Consider the following 20,197-nt stretch of genomic DNA (forward strand, 5'->3'; position numbering starts at 1 on the left):
CCATATAAGACACGTGTTTAAGGCCTAGGATCCTCTTTGTGAGGTGTTTTTGCAGCCTCTCCAGATGTTGCAGGTGTCTAGTGAGGTACATGCCAAATGGCCATTGTACTCAATGATTGGCCTAATGAGGGAAGAGTAGAGGGGGACTACGACCTCTTTCTTCCTGGGTGTAACACCCTTTGTAAAGAGATGTGCCATATAGATGGACTTTCTGACCACAGTGGCACTGTGGTGGTCAACAGAGAGGTCGCTGTCAACCTGAGTTCCCAGTTCTGTTATAATGACTCCTGTGTTTACTACCATCGATGTGGTGATTCAATAGTTGTTGGTCTCAGTGAGGCCTTTCTTCAGGATGTCAGCATCATTTGAGGAGGTAATAAAAGCACCCACCTTGCAGTTGTCTGCAAACATTTTCAGCCAGAGTCCCTTCATGTTGAGCTGGACTTCAGAGGCATAGATACTGAACACAAGGGGACCCAGGACCAGACCCTGTGGTACTCCACTCGTGACTGGTCAGCAGTCTGACATGGAGTCTGCTGCTTTCACACTGTGGGTTCTATCTGTGAACTTGTTTGCAACCCACCTAGTGATATAGGGGTTGATGCCTAGCTGAGTGTGTGTCTATGATTTCTGAATGGGGAATGGTATAAAAGGATTAGACGCCCCACCTATCTTATTTATCCCATACTGTTACATAGTTATTTCACATGGCACTGAACTTATAGAGCTGCAGCATGTCTACAGCTACCTCTACAGTGGATGACAACAATGGGCCTTGTAAAGTGGACATTGGGACATGCACTGGGTGGACCACAACAAAAAATTGCAAAACCCACCCCCAATGGATATTGTTCCCACCCAAAAATGCACACATGTACCAGGACTGAGATTAGGACCCCTACTTTTCTAGTTATTGCTATTACAGTGTTATGCATTAATCACACAGGCCATGGAGGTTATGGAGTATAGGGCGTCCCAAGGTACTTCTAGGGTGAGGAACATCACCAGCCCTTGTAAAGTATGGCAATGGGAGATATACTGGTTGAGGAAAGGCCACAAAATACTTTAACCTACAGATATAGACACTTACAAACACAAATATACACACAGACAACAGTGGGCCTTGTAAAGTTGACATTGTGATGTGTACTGGGTGGACCACAACAAAAAAATGCAAAACCCACCCCCCAATGGATAAGGTTCCCACCCAAACACACACACATTTGCCAGGACTGAGATTTGAACCCCTACCTAACTAGTTATTTGTATTTTAGTGCTACACAGTTTTCACACATGTCACAAAGCTTATAGGGTTAAGCGCTGCCCACAGGTACTTCTAAGTTGAATGACATGAGCAGGACTGCTAAAGTAGGGCAATGAGAAGTGTACTGGTTGTGAATGGGCTAAAAATCCTTAACCTACAAACACGCACACACACAAACATTTATATCTGCCAGGACTGAGATTAGAACCCCTACTTAATTAGCTATTTGTACTATAGTGTGACGCAGTTATCGCACATGCCACAGAGCTTATAGGGCTGAGGGCCGCCCAAAGGTACTTCTCAGGTGACTGACATCAGCAGGACTGCTAAAGTAGGGCAATGGGAAGTGTACTGCTTGCGAATGAGCTCAAAATCTTTAACCTACAAACACACACACACTTACATATACTAGGATTGAGATTAGCACCCCTACCTATCCAGTTATTTGCATTGCAGTGTTACACACTTACCACATGCAGTATAGAGCTGACAGGACTGAAGCTAGTCCAAAGGTACTTCTAAGGTGAATGACATCAACAGATCTTGTATAGTAGGGCAATGGGAAGTGTACTGGGTGGGTAAGGCATCATAATAGTGAGACCTACAGACACAAACACACACACACACACACACACACACACACACACACACACACACACACACACACACACACACACACACATAAATGTAGGTGATGTGATATTACAACCACCATCTCAGTATCATCAGACAATGAATGTCATCTTCATGCTGGCATGTGCCAGTGGTTACAACTGGTATGCAACTGTCTGCAGCAGGACATCATTCTCTGCCATTCAGGGTATCCCTGTGTATGACACTCTGTGTGTGTGTCTCCCTGTGTGTCTCACTCTATCACTGTCTGTCTCTCTCTCTTCCCCATGTCTATGTGTGTGTATCACATGCAACAGATGCAGAAATGCCACATATGGACCATCTACAGCTGTCTGTGGGTAATCCTGTCTGTCTGATGGGTGTTTGTGGAGACAGTTAGGTGTACATAGCTGTGTGTATGCAAAAATATCTGTACAATGCATATATATATATATATATATAGTCCGTTGTGGTTTCAGACATGGGCCTTATTTCTCTAAGTGTAGGAGCATGGCCAGTATGACCTTCTGTAGTAAGTGTGGGAATGAATTCCAGGAATAGTTGTAACTCCAGTCAGGGGTGTTGTGTGCTACAGCCATACCTTGCAACCTGTTTGTGCAGGATATCTGGAGATAGGCTGCCAATATGGGGAAACAATGGCCCAGACATAGGGGGATACTGTCACTATTGCTCTTATTAATGTATGAGTTGCTTGAATTACAGGGTTTGTTTTAGCAGAATTTTCTGACCTATGTAATATTTGACACTGTAATGTATTGTGTCATTACCTACTGACAGATGTCAGATCATCACAGTTATTTACCAGAGAAATTCAAAATGGATGATGCACATACCAATATTATGAGGCAAAGGCTAGACATTCTTGCACAATCCGGCCAGTTGGGAGGTGTGGTTACAGTTGACTGACTGCTGAAGCGGTGTAAAAGGTCCAGAACCTTGGTGATATATTAGCTTGGGATTACCTGGTTGTGCGGTATTCTTCTTACATGAAAGGTCATATCCTGGTGTTGCCATACCTCTCAACTGTACAGATTATTACAGATTATCCAGATTCTTGCCTCATATATCTGGTCAGTTTCCCTTACCATTGTGGTTTTCTACCAAGTTCATTGCAAATTACTCAGGGGTGCAGTCAGGGAATAATGACCAAACGTTAGAGTTTCAGACTTCACACACTTCATGACATCCATGCTACTACACACCCCCTCTGTTATTCTATCACCTTTCTAACATTGTGAGAGCATTATTTCAAAAGTGTCCCTATATTCGGGTCTTTATCCCACCATTATGTATGGCTTTGTCCAGATTTCGTGCTCTACGAGGTTGAGAGGTATGCTACTAGCATTTAGCATCATGGCCTTTTATTTGCATTTTGTTGACTGTGTTATGTTGGTAATATGGACCCCATGACATTCCCTACAATGGCACTATTGGTGAGGCATTAGCCTTTGCCAGAAGCCTGCAGGCCATGTGAGACTGATGCAGGCCATCTGTAGTAAGGCAGTGCATTCTGTCACTCATATGTTCCCAGGCTGCCAGCCAGTGGATCCCCCTGGGCTGACAATGGTAAGTGAGTCATGTATTACTAACAATCACTTTCTGTTCATATTGATCCATCACTCTGGGTGACAACAGGATGCTGCTTCTGGCTAGGTACATGCCTGCATGGGACACATATTCAGCAAGCTGGAATATGTCTGTCTTTCTATAGTCCATGAGGTACTTCTGACATGATTCACACCACCATGGACCAGGCTAGTGTGATACCTGTACCTGTTGTGGGGTGACTTGAGTGCATGTGTGATATGGCAGTTTATGGCACCTACCAAACAAGTAATTGTGACTTTCTCCTTATCCTGCCTGGTTTGTGCCACATCTATGTGTCCCACAGTGGAGTCTTCTATGAGTAATATGTTGTGTGTATGGTAAGGCCTTAGTGTTTGTAGGACCCTGGTGTGTGGTGTATGTGTGGTCTGTCTTGTGTAGGTTTGGGAAGTTCTCATGTGTTTTTGAATCTGAAATGTCCTTTACTTGGGGTGTGATTTGTTGTGGACCTCCACTTATGTGAGTGTGTGTTGTGTATTTGCAGGTGATATTTACTGACTCCATACACTGCAGGGCACCCATGTTACTGCAAAAATGTCTTCTGGTGTGCACATTCTCCATTTGTCTGGACAGTGGTTCCCCTCCCCTTTCTGTGTGTCTCTTTATCCTTCTATAGCCCGGTCTTCAGGCTTTGCCCACAGTGGCTGCTGTTATGTACTTGTAATTCTGGCGTGAGCATGGAAAATGCCATGACATCACATGCAAGGTTATGGGCTACACACCTCTGAGCATACTTATTTGGCAGGTTGTCCATCATTGCACCACTACATCTGCTGGGGTCCTCAGACAGTTTGTGTTACTATGTTATTATGTGGCTACATGTTGACCTAGCTGTCAAACTGTCACTGAGTCTGACATCTGGGCAGGCCCACATATGACAGTCAGACGAAGACCCACACATGGGGACAGGTTGTTGATACTGTTCTGCCATACATAGATGGTTGGGGGACCAGTTGTTACTTGCTTGCTTTCTGTTATGGGTGTGACATCTGCTTCTCCACTGTCTGCCATTGACATTTTAACATGATCTTTTCTTGTTTTGCAAATACTTTTCAGGTGAATGCAATGTTAGGACAAAAGAACAGATATACAAAGTATACTTGTGCTCCTTCTGTGACAACCTGCCATTCCAGGGTTATGGCTGTTGGTCAGTGACATGTTGTCATTGCTGACACAGTAAGGTGGACAGTGGTCTCACCTTTGATAACCAGATAACCACATCGCCACAACAGTCAGGAAATCCTTCTATGTGGCGCACCTCATCACTAAGGGCTTTTCATCCAGAAAAAAGGAAGTCATTGTCCCACTGTACTCATCCCTCATTAGACCCATTATAGAATACAACGCCCCATTTGGTATGTACCTCTCAAGACATCTGTAGCAACTGGAAAGGCCACAGAAATACCTCACTAAAAGAATCACAGGCCTAAAGCAGATGCCCTACGCTGACCGCCTTAAAAAACTCCAGCTATACTCTGTTGCATATCGTCTACTCAGAGGCGATCTCTTCTTAACATACAAGGCCATGTCAAACTCAGAGCTGTTGGACATGCTACACTTAAAGAAATCCCAATCCCTCAGAACCACATGCTCCAGGGATCTAAACCTTGTCATCACAATAAACAAAGCATGCTGGAGGGATAGGTTCCTGACCCAGAGACTCCCCAGACTCTGGAATAGATTGCCAATACATGTCAAGCAGAGTGCCTCTTTGGCCCTCTTCAAAAGGAACCTTGACGATTGGATGGGAGAAAGGAAATTCACCCCGGGGATCACGTCAGTCACCCTGCTAGACAGGGGTCCAGGGAAGTAAATAGTGTGGGAAGAAATAGCCAGGGAATTGTTATGGCTAGGCTTGTATAGGCCCTAGGGCTGATAGCCTAGTACCAATCTATGAACCTATGAACCTTTTATGACCTGCTAGTACACTGACATTCTGGTACCTGCTGTGCTACTAGGCACCATACCTCTTTACATATGAGAGCCAGACACCTGGACAAAGCCATACGTAACTGGTTGACAAAGGCCTAAATATAGGGACCATTATAACTACTGACCTTGCAAACCTAGAAGGGTGATGCAATAACAGATGTTGCATTAGCATGCATTTTCTATAGGGTGTGAGGTCTGAGACACTACAATCCGTCATTATTTTCCTAACTTTAGAATTCTGTGGTTTACCAATGATTTGCCACACAAACACTATTTCATGATTGAGACACTACAAATATGATGCAAACCTCTGTACATTCCGCAAAAAGGTCTGTACAGTTGGGAGGTATGGTAGGCACTGTGTAGGTTACTCCGATCTGTGTACTTTTTATATGTGTGGCCCCCTGTCCATGACCTGTCCAGCTTACCAGCAGTAATGGATATTGAAATCTGGACAGTGTGTACAACTCCCACCATAGGTGTAGCTGACATGTGAAACAGTTGGCACTGAGATTCTTCGTACATGGCCCTGTCTACCACAGTACTGTACCTAGGTCACTAAGAAGACACAGCAGTCGGAAGTAAGTGCTGGCCATATCCTGAGAGTATTTCCCATGCATATACATAGATCATTGACCCCTGCATATTGTAGACATACAACAAGTTATCATGTTGATTGGGACAACCTTGGCAATGTGTGCTCTGCTGCTATTGCCCTACCAACCTACATGTTACTGCATTTCTATGGGAATATGGGTATGTGGGGGGCACACCTGTCAATGGTACACATTTGCACATACAGTGCTGACATTGGCTTTACATTTTGGTTCCATTAAGCATAGCATTGTACCCTGTCTTGGAGAGTAGAGGCATATCACTAGAGGCCACATGTTAGATTGTAATGGCATACAACTGAGTTTCAGACTTCTTACCCTTCAGAGCCTTATTGCAACTGGAAGGCCTGATGTGATATCACTGTGTAAGTCTGTAGGCGGGTATTCCATAATTGTCACCATTTTTGGGCCTTTTCCAGGCACTCCTTTATGGTTTACTATGGCTGACTTTCTGGGTGAGTCTGAGGGGTGAGTATGGGGTCCCTAAATTGACATCCATACATGTGACCTATGACCCTTCCTTTAGTTGGCCCCCTGAATATACTGCAGTGGGATTTGTCACCTTGGATAATACTGCATAGTGTGGGGAAGCCAGTATTGGGCAAACATTTCCTGGTGTCCTACATAGCTGTCAGTTGACAGCTGCTACCCCAGTAGGCCATCCAATTCCCTTGCATGCAAGCAGCTGTACCATAGATATGCTAGCCGAACATACTACTCCATTCATTTATTGTTTAGAAGACTGACTTACCTTGTGCCTGCAACACTTGTGGGGATGATGGGTGAGGGCTGACTCTGTTGGATGCACGCAGTGCACTGCCTATACAGGGTAAGCTACAAGTAGCATGAAGTGTAGCATCCATTTTACTGTGTGTGCTAGTTGGAGAGAGGTGTCAGTCCCTGGGTCCCTACAGTGTCAGTGTGTGTGTGTGCTATGTGTTGCCTGTTTGCCATGGCCTGGACATACTGGGCATGCCTCCTTCTGCCTACAGGAGCAGGCTCAGGGGCTTCCTCCTCTGAGTCCCTCTGTGCCTGTGGGGACCTTGAGAATGGTGGGGGGCTGTGTGGCCCTTCCCCATGCTGTTCCGGCTGCAGCTGTTTCCGCAGGATCATATTGTGTAGCATGGCACATACTATGAACATGTGTGCACATGTGGCTGGAGAGTACTGCAAGGTTCCTCCAGATATGTCAAGGCAGCGGAACTGACTTGAGCATCCCAAACACATGCTCTATAATGATCCTGGTTTGTGCGTGTGCCTCATTATGGCATTCTTGAGTGGATGTGTGTGCATTTCTGATGGGTGACATCATCCATGGCTCCACTGCATAGCCAGCATCCCCCACCAGATGGCCATACAGGATGTTCCCACTGGCAAATGCCTGGTACAGCTGTGATTAATGCCAGATGCGGGACTCCTGATAGCTTCCAGGGCTGCCAGCACTCACATTCATGATAATTCCCTGGACATTGCACACAACCTGGCAGTTGATGGAGGGGAAGTCCTTGCAGTTTTTGTGTAGACCCTACCCTGTTCACTGGGTGGTGCTTTGATGTAGATGTGCATGCAGTCTATCGGACCCAGTACATCCGGGTATTCTGCTACACGGTGGAAGAGACACATATTGCTGGTCCTCTCCTCACGGGTGTTAGGGAAGTAAATGTGCTCACCGTCATGTGGTAGCATGGCATTCAGGAACCGGTCGAGTACCCTGGATGCAGATGCCTGTGAGTCCCCATCATGTCCCAAGTAGGTCTTTGGAAAGTACCTGTAGCTAGTATTCTTAAGGCTACACATACCTTCGTATCCAGTGGGGTGGGTTCCCCTCTGTTGGCTCTGGGTCTGAGTTGAGGCTGGCACAGCTCAATGATTTGCCAAAGTATGTCTATACTATCTCCAGATCATGTAGACCCTGGTAGGTTACCCTGGGTTTGAACACTCTTCTCCTCCTCCTCAGTCTGGGGTGGTTGTCAGCATTATCCTCCTCACCACCCTTAGCCTCTAGAACATACTGATAGATCAAGCCAATGGCAGCCCCTAACATTTTTTTTGGTTAAAATTTGCTGCATGTGTACACCAATGTTGCAAGATTTGTGGGAAAACCAGACTGAAACACATTCGCACAGTTTATACTGTTGTGCTGCAGATGCTGCCTGTATGATTGGGTAGCTATAATACATTCCACCTGCTTGCTATTTTATTAGTACTTGATTGCTTTTATTCTGCTATTTGCCTTTTTTTTTCTTTTTTCCCTTCCCATTTCCACCCTTTTTAAGCCCCGAGGTGCGCCGCACAAACCTGCTGCCCAAATGTAAACATTCCTGCTATTTCCGTTGTTTTTTTTTTTTTTTAGACCCAGTGTGCAGCGCGCAAACCCATTTAGCTAAAGTAAACACTTTGAAGCAGAAATGGCCCTCCCCTGGAAATGAACACGCTCTTCATTTCATGGAATAAGTCAATACAGCCTGAAACACACCCTCTTGCTTAGCTGTGCTTAGCTAAGCTCAACTAGGAGTCGTGGTGCTCCAATGTGCTTACACCAAGCATGACACACACCCTTTTTATGTCAGCTGCTTCTTCTGCTTACACCACTGCCTTATAGCTCCTACATGGTTAGGTGCAGCCAGAGAATGGTCTGCCCTTTAGTGATTCAGTAAAATTTGCTCATTTGCATAACCCACTGTCTTGGTCCCTGGTTACACCACTATACCACAGCCTTCTTCTTTAGCAACCAGTGTTACCTGTTATGGTTTTGATTCTGCACGCCATAGACTATAATGGCAAAATGCAGATTTAGTTTGCATGCCACTGCCGTATGCTTAAACAGGTGAGATCGGCCAAAAGAAAAACTTTTATTTTTATACTTTTGCAACACTTTTCCATGCCAATGGCCATATATTTGACCATTGGCATACCTAAGGAGTATAATACATGCTTTACTCTGAGCTATGCCTCCTTTTTGGTTTTTGCAGAAAAATGTGAGTGCATCTCACACTATTCCCACACAGATGCCTGCCTGCTTACTGAATCACTAATTCAGCTTATTTGCATGGTTTTCACCAGCAAATGAGGTAATTAGCATTATTCAGTTGTGTCTGTGTGGGAATAGTGCTGGCAGGCTCGTGCACATCCCTAGGCTTGTTTACTGGATTGCTTGGCAGCCATATTCCATGCAGGAGCGGCTGCACTATTCTTGCACTCCATCTAAGCTTTATTGAATCCTGGGGATTTATTGAAGTTTAGAAATATTTCTGTATTCAAAACATTTCATCTGAAATCATTCATGTGACTGAAATTCATGTTATTGTGAAATGATTCATTTGAATATTAAAAGATTTCTGATGAAGTTCGACAAATAAATAACAAAAATGCTCAAATGAGAAATTTGTTTTTCTAGTTCTTTTTCCTTCCTTCATTAGAGGTTTTTTAGCTTATACAGTTCATTTCATGTTCAGGCAAAATTTGCATACATTTCCAAAGGCAAGAGAATGCAGATAGCTGCATTAAACTTTCTCATGCTAACTTTAAGAACTTTCAAAAAGCATAATTAAAATCAATATATGTCCAGTGCACGTGGTTTGTAACCTATTCTTGCAATTAAGTGTCTCAGCTTTTTTATCATACAACACTGAAGCTATGAAGCCATCTGAAAAAAAATAATAATTTGTTTCAGTACTGCCAGAGAATGAAAAGTAATGCTTTGTTGTTAAAAGCATCACAATGTAGAGTGCTTTCTTTCATGTAATAATGCAAAAACATTTTTTTTTTATTTCAGACAATACAGAGATGATGTGCTTTGGGGAAAACAGTTCATATTTTAACCTTGAATAATCTGCATTTCAGTAAAATAAAGGTAATTTTACATTTCAAGCATTTTGAGATGTAACATACTAATAATGTTCTGCTGTGCAGTAACTACATGTATTTCTAAACAGTATCATACTCTTGACAATTTAAGAGAGTCAAACAACAACCTTTGTCAGTTTAAAGAAATAACAGGATCTGGCTAGCACTTGTTTTGCTCATATTCTGATTTCATACTGGAGAATATGGTAATCATGTTTCCACTTTCTTTGGTCTTCTGGCACCTTTTCTGATTGACACAAAGCTTAATTTTTCTCCAGTGCCATCCGATGAATTAATTCCCCTTAGACATTTTTCTCCCTGCACATTATCCACTCCATGGACGTTTTGTTTCTTATGGCACACATCCCTCTTGATGTTGTCAAGAGCAATAGCCATCTAGAAATACATATGTTTCATCTCTAGGCATCCCTCACATCTCCCCAAGTCTTTGTACTTTTAAGTGGTTCCTTGTGCTTTACTGCATTCTCAAAATACTTTCTCTAGCCATTTCTATTATGGCTCTTTAAGCTGCCTGCCGTGCATCACTAATGCTTTGTAGGAAACATAATACAGTAAAAAGTAACCTGAAGGCATTGCAGAGATGCATACAATAAATGCCATTACAAAAGTATGTACAGAGTCCTTGGTATGAAAGATAATGACTGAATACCAGATAGCGGTAGTGACTATTCTCTGTGGCAGGTATTATGTTACATGTATATATATATATATATATATATATATATATATATATATAAATATATATATATATATATATATATATATAATTTATTTATTTATTTTTAATTAAATACTTCAGACTTAGTTCATTTGAGGACTGTAAAAATATGAAAGTGTTATCTTCTGTTAACATTTGACAAAAGTGGTATTGCATGTGAAGGCAATGCAAATTGTACAACAAAAGTTACTCACTGCAGACAATAAAAAAGAGGGTTCACTTACATCAAATAAAAAAATCACTTTTAAATGTCTTTTATTCAGTGATTTACTGTGGTCTACAGACAGAATACCTTTTGTACACAGCCAATGAAGTACAAATGCAATACAGGGAATGTGAGCTGCTTTTTTGCGTAATTATTTTGACTGTTCCAGGAAGCCAGGCAAATTATATTTTATGCTATATAAATACTTATAACATCTATTATCAAATGGCATGAATTTTAAATTTATATTAACGCAGCAAGCAGAGAATGATCTGGCAAAGTTAGAAAAGTAAGTCTTATGAAATCTTATTATTAAAACATAACTCATCTTATAATTTATTATACAATGTAATTCTTTACAATATTACATTAGTTGTATTTCTTTACTGTGCTTTCTGTTTTAAGTTTAAGACAAATTAGTCCTTTTTTTCAAAAGCAATCATACATAGTATACCTATTTCATTTCTGCATCTTGTTCTGTATGTTATACTCTTACAATAGCGCTGATTGCATTGTGCAAGTTGTTAAGCAACATTTGCAAGGCTATACTTTTAATGCCACTTCCTAGCCTGCCTCCCTTTGTCCTGTAGCAGCTGTTGTGCCACCGATATACCTTCTTATTTAATGTATATGTTTCTTCATTATTTTTTCTGTCTAATGCCACTTCTTTGTAGCTCTTCTGCCTACCCCCTTAAGTTATTTGCACCTTTAAACAGGCCTTTTACTACAACTCTTATTTAGAATTTAGTTGGTACACTGACTGCTACCTTACTTTTATGATTTCCCCAATTAATGATTAAATTCAACTAGGGTACTTTCTCTCCCTCTCTCTCTCTTGTCACTTTGTTGCATTCATACAGACTTAGAGCTCCTGCCACCCCACCCCCAACCTGCACAGGTCGTCGGATTTGCTGCCTTGTAATAATTCCTCTCCGAATTAGACATTCTTCTTGAGCTCTGTATCCAGAGATGCAGCAAAGCATATGCCATGCATGGCTGCATACAGTTTTTCATAGAATAATTGATTTATTTTGTGCAATTTGATGTAGTGAACATTGTTTAAAAACCCTCAAGGATTTACAATGCTTTTAATTTATTAAGCTACAAATTTTGTTAAAAGAACTAGTTTTGTTATAATGCCAAGCTGGCTAAAATTTGAGTTAGATTATTTGCACAAGCCTGTCATTTCAAGTAATATTTTTCAGTACTGAAAATATTTACAATCCAAAAATATGTGATGTTTGGCATCTCTCTCTCTCTCTCTCTCTTTCTTTTAATTTCTCTACAAGTTTTGTGTTTCTAATACCATGGTGCGAATGGACCCCATTCCTAAATCACTGTACAGTTAGAGATCATGATATTAGTATTGTTTCTGTCTTAAATGTTAGCCAAGATTGCTCATCTCAGCAGCTTAAAGTACCCATAATTGCCTCCTCCTGTAATTCATCTGTGTGTAGATTTTGTGAGTTTTTTTTCCTTTTTTTATTTTTGTTCTCATCTAACCCTTTTCCTAATATTCTTTTTATTTTCTGTCATACTTTTTGTCTATTCTGGTTTGACTTTCATTCCTGTTTGATAATGAAATGTTTCTGCTAAACTAAGCAAACATGTCATCTTAGACCACTTCTCCTCATTTTTTTTAAACTTTCACTATGTTTGGGTTTGATGAGGTCAGCAGATATTAAGCAGTCGCACAATTGCAGTTTTAAACATAGAGTCAGTTTTGAAGCATCCCATACTTCCTTCATAGTGAGGAATATATAATCTTGATATACCCTGATTTTTTTATATATCATTCAATAAGCATGAAGCATTTATCTTGTTTTTATATCAAATCTCTCTAATACTTTTTGGGGCCAGTGAGTCACCCCTAAACTAAGTTAGAACAAGGAGAGAAAATTGATTTATAGCTTGAACTTCATTCCTAGATGTCAATGCAGTTTTAGTCTTCTGAAGTATTCCTTACTGATATGTATTTTCATTTGTTCTTATTTTATTGCTGATCCTTCATCTTCTCCTAAATATTTATACACTCCCACAGCTCAAGTTCATTTATATCGCATTCCTGTCTCAGGATGATATTTCTTGGTGTGCAACTTTCTTTTTTTAAAATGTTGCTTTGAGCATTCATCAAGACCAAATGTTCTTGTATCATCTGATAAAGTTTTAACCATTTTAGTTGCTTGCACTTTCAGCTGTGCTTCAAAGTCATCCATAAAAAATAGATGAGAAGTCTTTAAACAAGGTTGTTTTTGGGACCCAGCTTCTAACCATAGTCTACTATTTTATATAAACAACTTAATGTGTTAAGGGCAAGACAAAACAGCAGGGAAATTTTATCCCGGGGATAATGATTTGCTGTTTGCCATGGTTCAGTTGCAAACTAGTTTGTAACTGTTTCATGGTCACTGTAGCACAGCTGATCATTAGTAAGCACTTCTTTAACCATGAATGTAGGCTGCTGTCAAATGCTTTTTTGTAATCTATCTCTGTCATACTTAAATTATCCCCTTTTCACAATTTTCTATTATGGCTTTATTTGGCAACAAATGATCCTTTGTTTCATATGTTGTTGTTTTGTTATCTTCTTGTTCTATTGCCAAAATTGATTTTTTTTCTAAATGACTATAAACTCTGTTTGCATCAGTTCCAGTCTATAGTTTATATATATTGTTGGAAGGCAAGTTATTGGTCTATAGTTTTCAGGAAGGCTTGCAGGTTCACTCTTAAGGAGGAGTAGGATGTTTCCTATTGTTAACCAGGTTGGGATCTGTTCTGTTTGTGCATTTAAGTAATTCTTGCTCAGGAACAAATCTTTGTGGTGTAAATATAACTTGCTTACTTTATTTTCCTTTATCTTTATCTGCATATATTCTAAGTCATCATCATCATGTTGCAAATCTTCTTCAGATGCCTGCTGCTCCATGTTTCTCCTTAATCTGCGGACTCTTAATTCCACCATGCTGTGACATTGCCTGTGTTGGATTCTCCACACAAAATCCTCCCCTTCAGAAATAATCCATAACTTCTCATAAAGTTCCAATAGTAGTAGGAACATTGGTTTTAATTAAAAAAACAATTTAAATTTGTATTTAGATATGATATCAATACATGTAACCCATTATGAATTTACAGGAGGAGATAATTCTGGGAAGATTGTGGGTGCTGGGAAAAGCATCCTTGGCTAACAATGACTGAAACAAAACTAATTTATTGATCTATAATCATGCTCTGACTTAGGAATGGAGTTGATTTTCATCATGATATTAAACACCCAAATGTCTTAAGAGAAATTAAACCTAGCAAATATTTTCCCAGTTTAGAGATTAATGCTCCTGTTAGATCTCCTTCTGTCCAAAGGATAAAGCAATAATGGGAGATATGTCCTCAAGATACTTTTCACATCCTTCCACAAGGGATATGTGAGCAGGAAATGCCACTTCATCATTCTCCCTCCACAGTTGCCTCCTCCAGTATTAAGGGCACTAGCAAAATCTGATTATCTACAAAGAACACAAGTTGTTATCCAGCTAAATCATAGAGCAAGCAACTTACTCCATGTTCTCTCCTGCATATAAAAACAGCTACACATATATCATTTTACCACACTTAAGCCTCCAAATTGTTTGTGCTAAAGCCTCAGACAATCTATCCTCTAAAACCTCTACTCCAGCCTTCTCTTTTTTGGTATATATCATCTCCATGTTTAGCTACAGCAACCACAAAACCTGACCTGTGATTCTCCCCCATAGACACTGTTTTCTAACATCTAACATTTGAAGAAGCTGTTATTATTCCTATTTCCCTTCTGTTCTGCCTCATGTAGCCTGCTTCATGGAATAGCTCTCCCTCCAATAAAATTAGATTTAACTACATATGTCTGAGAAATTAAAGAAAAAAAAAGCATTAGGAGTCATAAGTCTGCTTACTAACAAAATGAGTAAGGCCCAGAAATATTTAGAGATGTGAATGGTATCACTTGAGGATATGACCTTATAAGACCTTCTACTCTACTACCAAAACGGTTCATTCTGATGATTTTCGGGTAGACTTCACAAACGGTCCTAAAAACTACCACCCATTATTTACCCTTTCTTGACTTACGACATCAGAATCCTTCCTCCCTTATACCTAAAGTATATTTAAAAGAATTTGATAAATCTTCAGACACTCTCTATGAATTTGACCAGCCAGGTAATAATGGCCTATACCCCAGATTCCTTGCACTATGCAAATAACTCATTAATAAATGACTTTGTCTTTTTTAACTTGTCCTTGTGCAAAAAATAAAAAAAAAGAAAAGAAAAGAAAATAGCTATCTCATGAAAGTCTGCTCCTGCTAAAGATTACGGGAATTATTTGCTTTGTCATGAAACAACATAAAAGGGAATGCTCAAGACCACTGATCACTGTTTCAGAGACTGTCTCCTTTCCCAAATGTTGTGTGATGTAGAGTTGGTACATAAATTCAAAAAGTGTAGAGGGGCTTGCCTCACCACATGGAAGGGAAAAGGGAGATATGCACCATAAAAGAAAAAAAAAAAAACTTGTTTTGAGATGCTTTATTTGGTCGAGTATTACCTACAGATTGTGAAGTTGTACAACTGAGGATTTCTCTGACCATTGGTGTTTTATGTTTATAGTAGAAGCATAAATCCACTTGTCTTCAGTCCTCTCCTGACTCTTTTCCTTAGTCACTAGTCATACTTTGACAAAATTTGGGTTAGAGATCCAAAACCAAAGTGTTTACCCTGACAGATTCCCATCCTTAGTGATATAGGCTAAAGTCTTTTCACCTGTGCTTTGTATGGATGTATCCTGCACCTTCACCTATTTACAGATTACTTCAAATCTCTCTGTACTCCACAGGATTTTCTTCTAGAGTTATATCTTGATTTAAATCTTACTTATCCTACTGATCTTTTTAAGTGTCAGCCTTTCTATCTCCCATCACTGTACTTATTTCCAGTGGATCAGTACCTGGACCTTTTCTCTTTTTTAATTTGCATCTCGGTCTTGTAAATTAGCACTAAATCTGAATTGTGGTCTGAGCTGAGCAATATCCTTTATTTGTTCAACAATACAGCTACTGTTAAAATGGAGGAAAAACAAGTGGAATGTTCTTTGATATCACCGCTAAACTGAAAACAATTTTCCTATATAGTGAATAAGTCACAGCCGAACCACTATACACATCCAAAAGATTCTTAAAATCCTTTACTAAAACAAACCCTTGATAAAAAGGAAATGTTTGTAGCACAATCCTTGTGGAAAAATACATAACGACACAAAAAGGTGCACCATTCAGGATGGATAAGCGTTTTTGGGTTTTCCCTTCCTCAGATCCTGTTACAACTGAAAAAAGGTGTTCCACTTAAGGAAGGCTTGACCAATCAAGACATTCACACAAACTGACACTTCCAGTACAAGCTAGAGCCAAGACATCCTATCAGAAACATAATGGAAAAAATACACCCTCCCTGAGATCCAGTCAGTAGAAAAACTTTAAGTGCAAATTAAGGCATTGCTTCACTGGGTGTGCATTTACTTTATAAGTAAAAACTGCTCTAATAGAGTGGATACCAGTCCTCTTTCTTCAGAAGAGTTAGGGAATTAATGCAACACCTTAGTTTAAAAAAGGATATGTTAAATAAATCGTAAAATAGTAGATTAGCACTCTGTTTCAATGAAGTACATCCTGTCACATAAAGGCAGTTGTTCACAGTACATGAACCATAGCTAAACAGCCTAGACCAATCACAGTGCCTATATGAGCCAACACCTCCAGCTCATGTCAATAACGTGCTTCTCAGTGAGGGGGATAAAAAAGTGGGGTGGGGGAGTGGGACCACATATTTCCTTGGCTCAAAGCAGGCTGATAAAGTAAGGGAGAAAGGACATACTTTTTTTTAACTCAAATCAGTGACAAACTTTAAAGCATTTGGTCTTTAAAATAGGTTTTAATGGTACCACACCATTAAGTCCAGGTTCACGATCATTTTGATCATTTTGAGCAGGATGCATTTTAACATGTTGTGACCTTCAAAAATAAAAAGAATATCAAGTGACTTTTGTGCTATAAAGATGAAATTACTAGGAGACCTCAACTTACTGAAGGCAGAAAAGGGACTGTTAAATGTGGAAGATGTAAGGATTGTCAGTACATCAATATTTCCAACTTGTTTTGCCATCCAGTTTCTGGCCAGCTATTTTCTTTAAAGATGCGAACCAACTGCAATAGCAAGTATCTAGCATATGTGGCTGACTGTCAAAAATGCAATGCCTTCTATATAGGGAAGACTGATCACCAATTCAAAGAAAGAATCCTTTGCCATATACGTGACATTGCCCCTTCAGAAAAGACCAATGCTTTAGCACAATATGTCAAAATGCATCCTGCACACTCCTTCAAGTTTATGGTGCTACAGTTGATTCCTGAAAACATAAGGAGAGGAGATGTGCAGAATCACACTGAAGTTGCTGAAATTGACTGGATCATCAATCTATGAGCTGATTGTGAACCTGGACTTAATGGTGTGGTACCATTAAAACCTATTTTAAAGACCAAAAGCTTTAAAGTTTGTCACTGATTTGAGTTAAAGAAAAGTGTGTCCTTTCTCCCTTACTTTATCATCCTGCTTTCAGCCAAGGAAAGGTGTGCTCCTGCCCCCCGCCCTTTTTTTTCCCTCAGCGAAGAAACACCTTACTGATATGAGCTGGGAGTGTTGGCTCATATAGGCACTATGATTGATCTAGGCTGTTCAGCTATGGTTCATGTACCTTTATGTGGCAAGACTTACTTCATTGAAATAGAGTGCTAGTCCACTATTTTATGATTCATTTAACATATCTTTTTTAAACTAAGGTGTTGCATTAATAATCTAACTCTTCTGAAGAAAGAGGAGTGGTATCCATTATATTAAAGTAGTGTTTACTTATAAAGTAAATGCAGACCCAATGAAGCAATGGCTTAATTTGCACTTAAAGTTTTTCTACTGATTGGATCTCAGAAAGGGTATATTTTTTCCATCATGTTTCTTTTTTTTCTAAAACATTTTTATTTTGTTTTGTTAATAAACATGAAGCAATATACATTTCTAACATACAGTAAATGTTATATCACAACTATTTACACTATATACGATCATCCATGGTAAACATTTGTCTCATCCATGAAAACTTGTCAATATTTATCTAATACATTTTCCAGTTTTTACCATGCTATTCTTTTATGTGTTACATTAGATGTTCTGTAACAAATGGTTTGCATTTTCTTTTTACATACATATTTTGCTAAAGTAATAAACTCAACAAACAACAGATCTTGTTTATTTTTCCAATATGATGTAATAATCTTTCTGCCTGTTGCTAAAATTGTCCAAAGGACCAGTAGCTGATATTTGTGTATTACATTTGGGGTAGGTACATTAAATAGACTCAGTGAATTAGTGATTTCACAATTAACAGACCACAAAGCTTTTGTGAAGTGCCTGAAATCTCTCCAGTATTGAGTAACAGTTTTACATTCAATGAACATATGAACCCAGTTAGCTTCCAGAAATTCACCACACCTCCAGCATTTGCTTTCTTTAATCTTTGTTATGAGATAATTTTATGTGGAGTATAGAAACTTCTATGAATAAATTTCCATGTACAGAATCTCCAATATAATGAAGATGAGGTGCCGTATATTAATTTTAATAACTGTTTCTTGTTTTCATTAGACAAAGTTTCACCATTAATCCTCATAGAGTAATTCCAAAATTCTGGGTCAAAATTAAGCAGATCTTCTCTTACGATCTTATATATGGGTGATATGCTTCATTTATATTCACTGCTCATTGATTCACACCGTGTAAATAATTGTATCAACCTTAGTATAGTATCAACCTCTAAATTAATTGCTATTGTCACTTAATTTTCAATAAATTGCAGTAATGAATGTACACAACCAATTATCATGACAAATATCAAATTTGGCTAAAAGAGAGTTAATTGATTGGATGTTCTTATTACCTATAAACTGGTGTCAGAATTTTTAATTATTGTCTTTTGAGTTTCCGCATTTTATTTGTGTTGAAAGAATCTAAACAGTCTTGTGTATAAGCTATGGGAAATATCAGAAAATGTTTGTTTAAAACTATAATTGCTATCTATTATGTTCTTAAAATGTAAAATATTTTTTATTTATACCATAAGAGAAATGACAAAACCTCTTATTGTATAGACAATATTCACAAAGAATCCAGCAGATTCTGTTTATTCTGAATGATTCCTTAAATTGCATTTCTATACTTTTAATGTCAGTTATATGAATCTCATGTAATTGTTTCCAACTTGAAATGTATGATGGTTTAATCCAATGCAATAGTAGATTGATTATAACAGATTTGGAATATAGTTCTATATTAGGAAATCTAATTCCATTACTATTCCAGGCTCTAACATGCCATTTGTAAGCTATTCTGGGTTTTATAGGGAACCAAAGAAATGTAATTAACATAGAATTTAATTGTTTAAATATTTTCTTAGGTGGGGTAAAATCAGTGATTGTATAAAAAATAAAATTTAGGGTAGGACAATCATTTTTATTAATGAGAGCCTGTCTTCCATAGTGAAAAACATTTTATTCCATATTTTAGTTAAGTCACCGATAATAACTATTAGGTTAGTATAATTTAATTTGATAGTCTCTTTCCATGTGTTCCTTATACTAATGCCTAACTAATCTAACATATCATTTTCCCAAATAAAAAATTATATTTTAGTAAGGTTCTATTTATTTTCTTATTAATTAATAATGTTTTGGTTTTATTTTGATTGAATGTAAGCCCTAAGATTTTTTCAAATTTATTTATAGCATTTGTAATACCTTGTAAAGAACCATCTATATCACCTGATGTTAATAACATATCACCACGAACAACTGGACTTTTGAACAATAATCCTCATTAACATGAAATCCTTTTATGTTTGAGTCATTTCTAATACATGAAGCAAAAGGTTTCACTGAAAGGATAAATAATAACAAGGACAATGGGCATCCTTGTCTAGTTCCTTTAAGAATTTTTAATGGTGGGGATAAACACAAACCAATTTTAACATATGCTTGTGATTCATAATATATTTTCATTATTAGGTTAGTAAAGTCTGAAGAAAAATTATATCCATCAAGAATTTTTTTGTAAATAAAACCAACTGATGGAATCAAATGCCTTATCTATATCTAAACTAATAATAGTTAGTTGCTTCTCAGTTTTGTTTGCAATATCTGTTAGAGTTAATAACTTAATAATATGATCCTGTACTTTCCTATGTAAGATTAATCCTGTTTGGTCATAATGTATTAAGTTAGGTAA

Source organism: Protopterus annectens, chromosome 7.part0 (genome assembly GCF_019279795.1).
Source record: "Protopterus annectens isolate FY-2018-M chromosome 7.part0, PAN1.0, whole genome shotgun sequence".
NCBI classification, from domain to species: Eukaryota; Metazoa; Chordata; order Ceratodontiformes; family Protopteridae; genus Protopterus; species Protopterus annectens.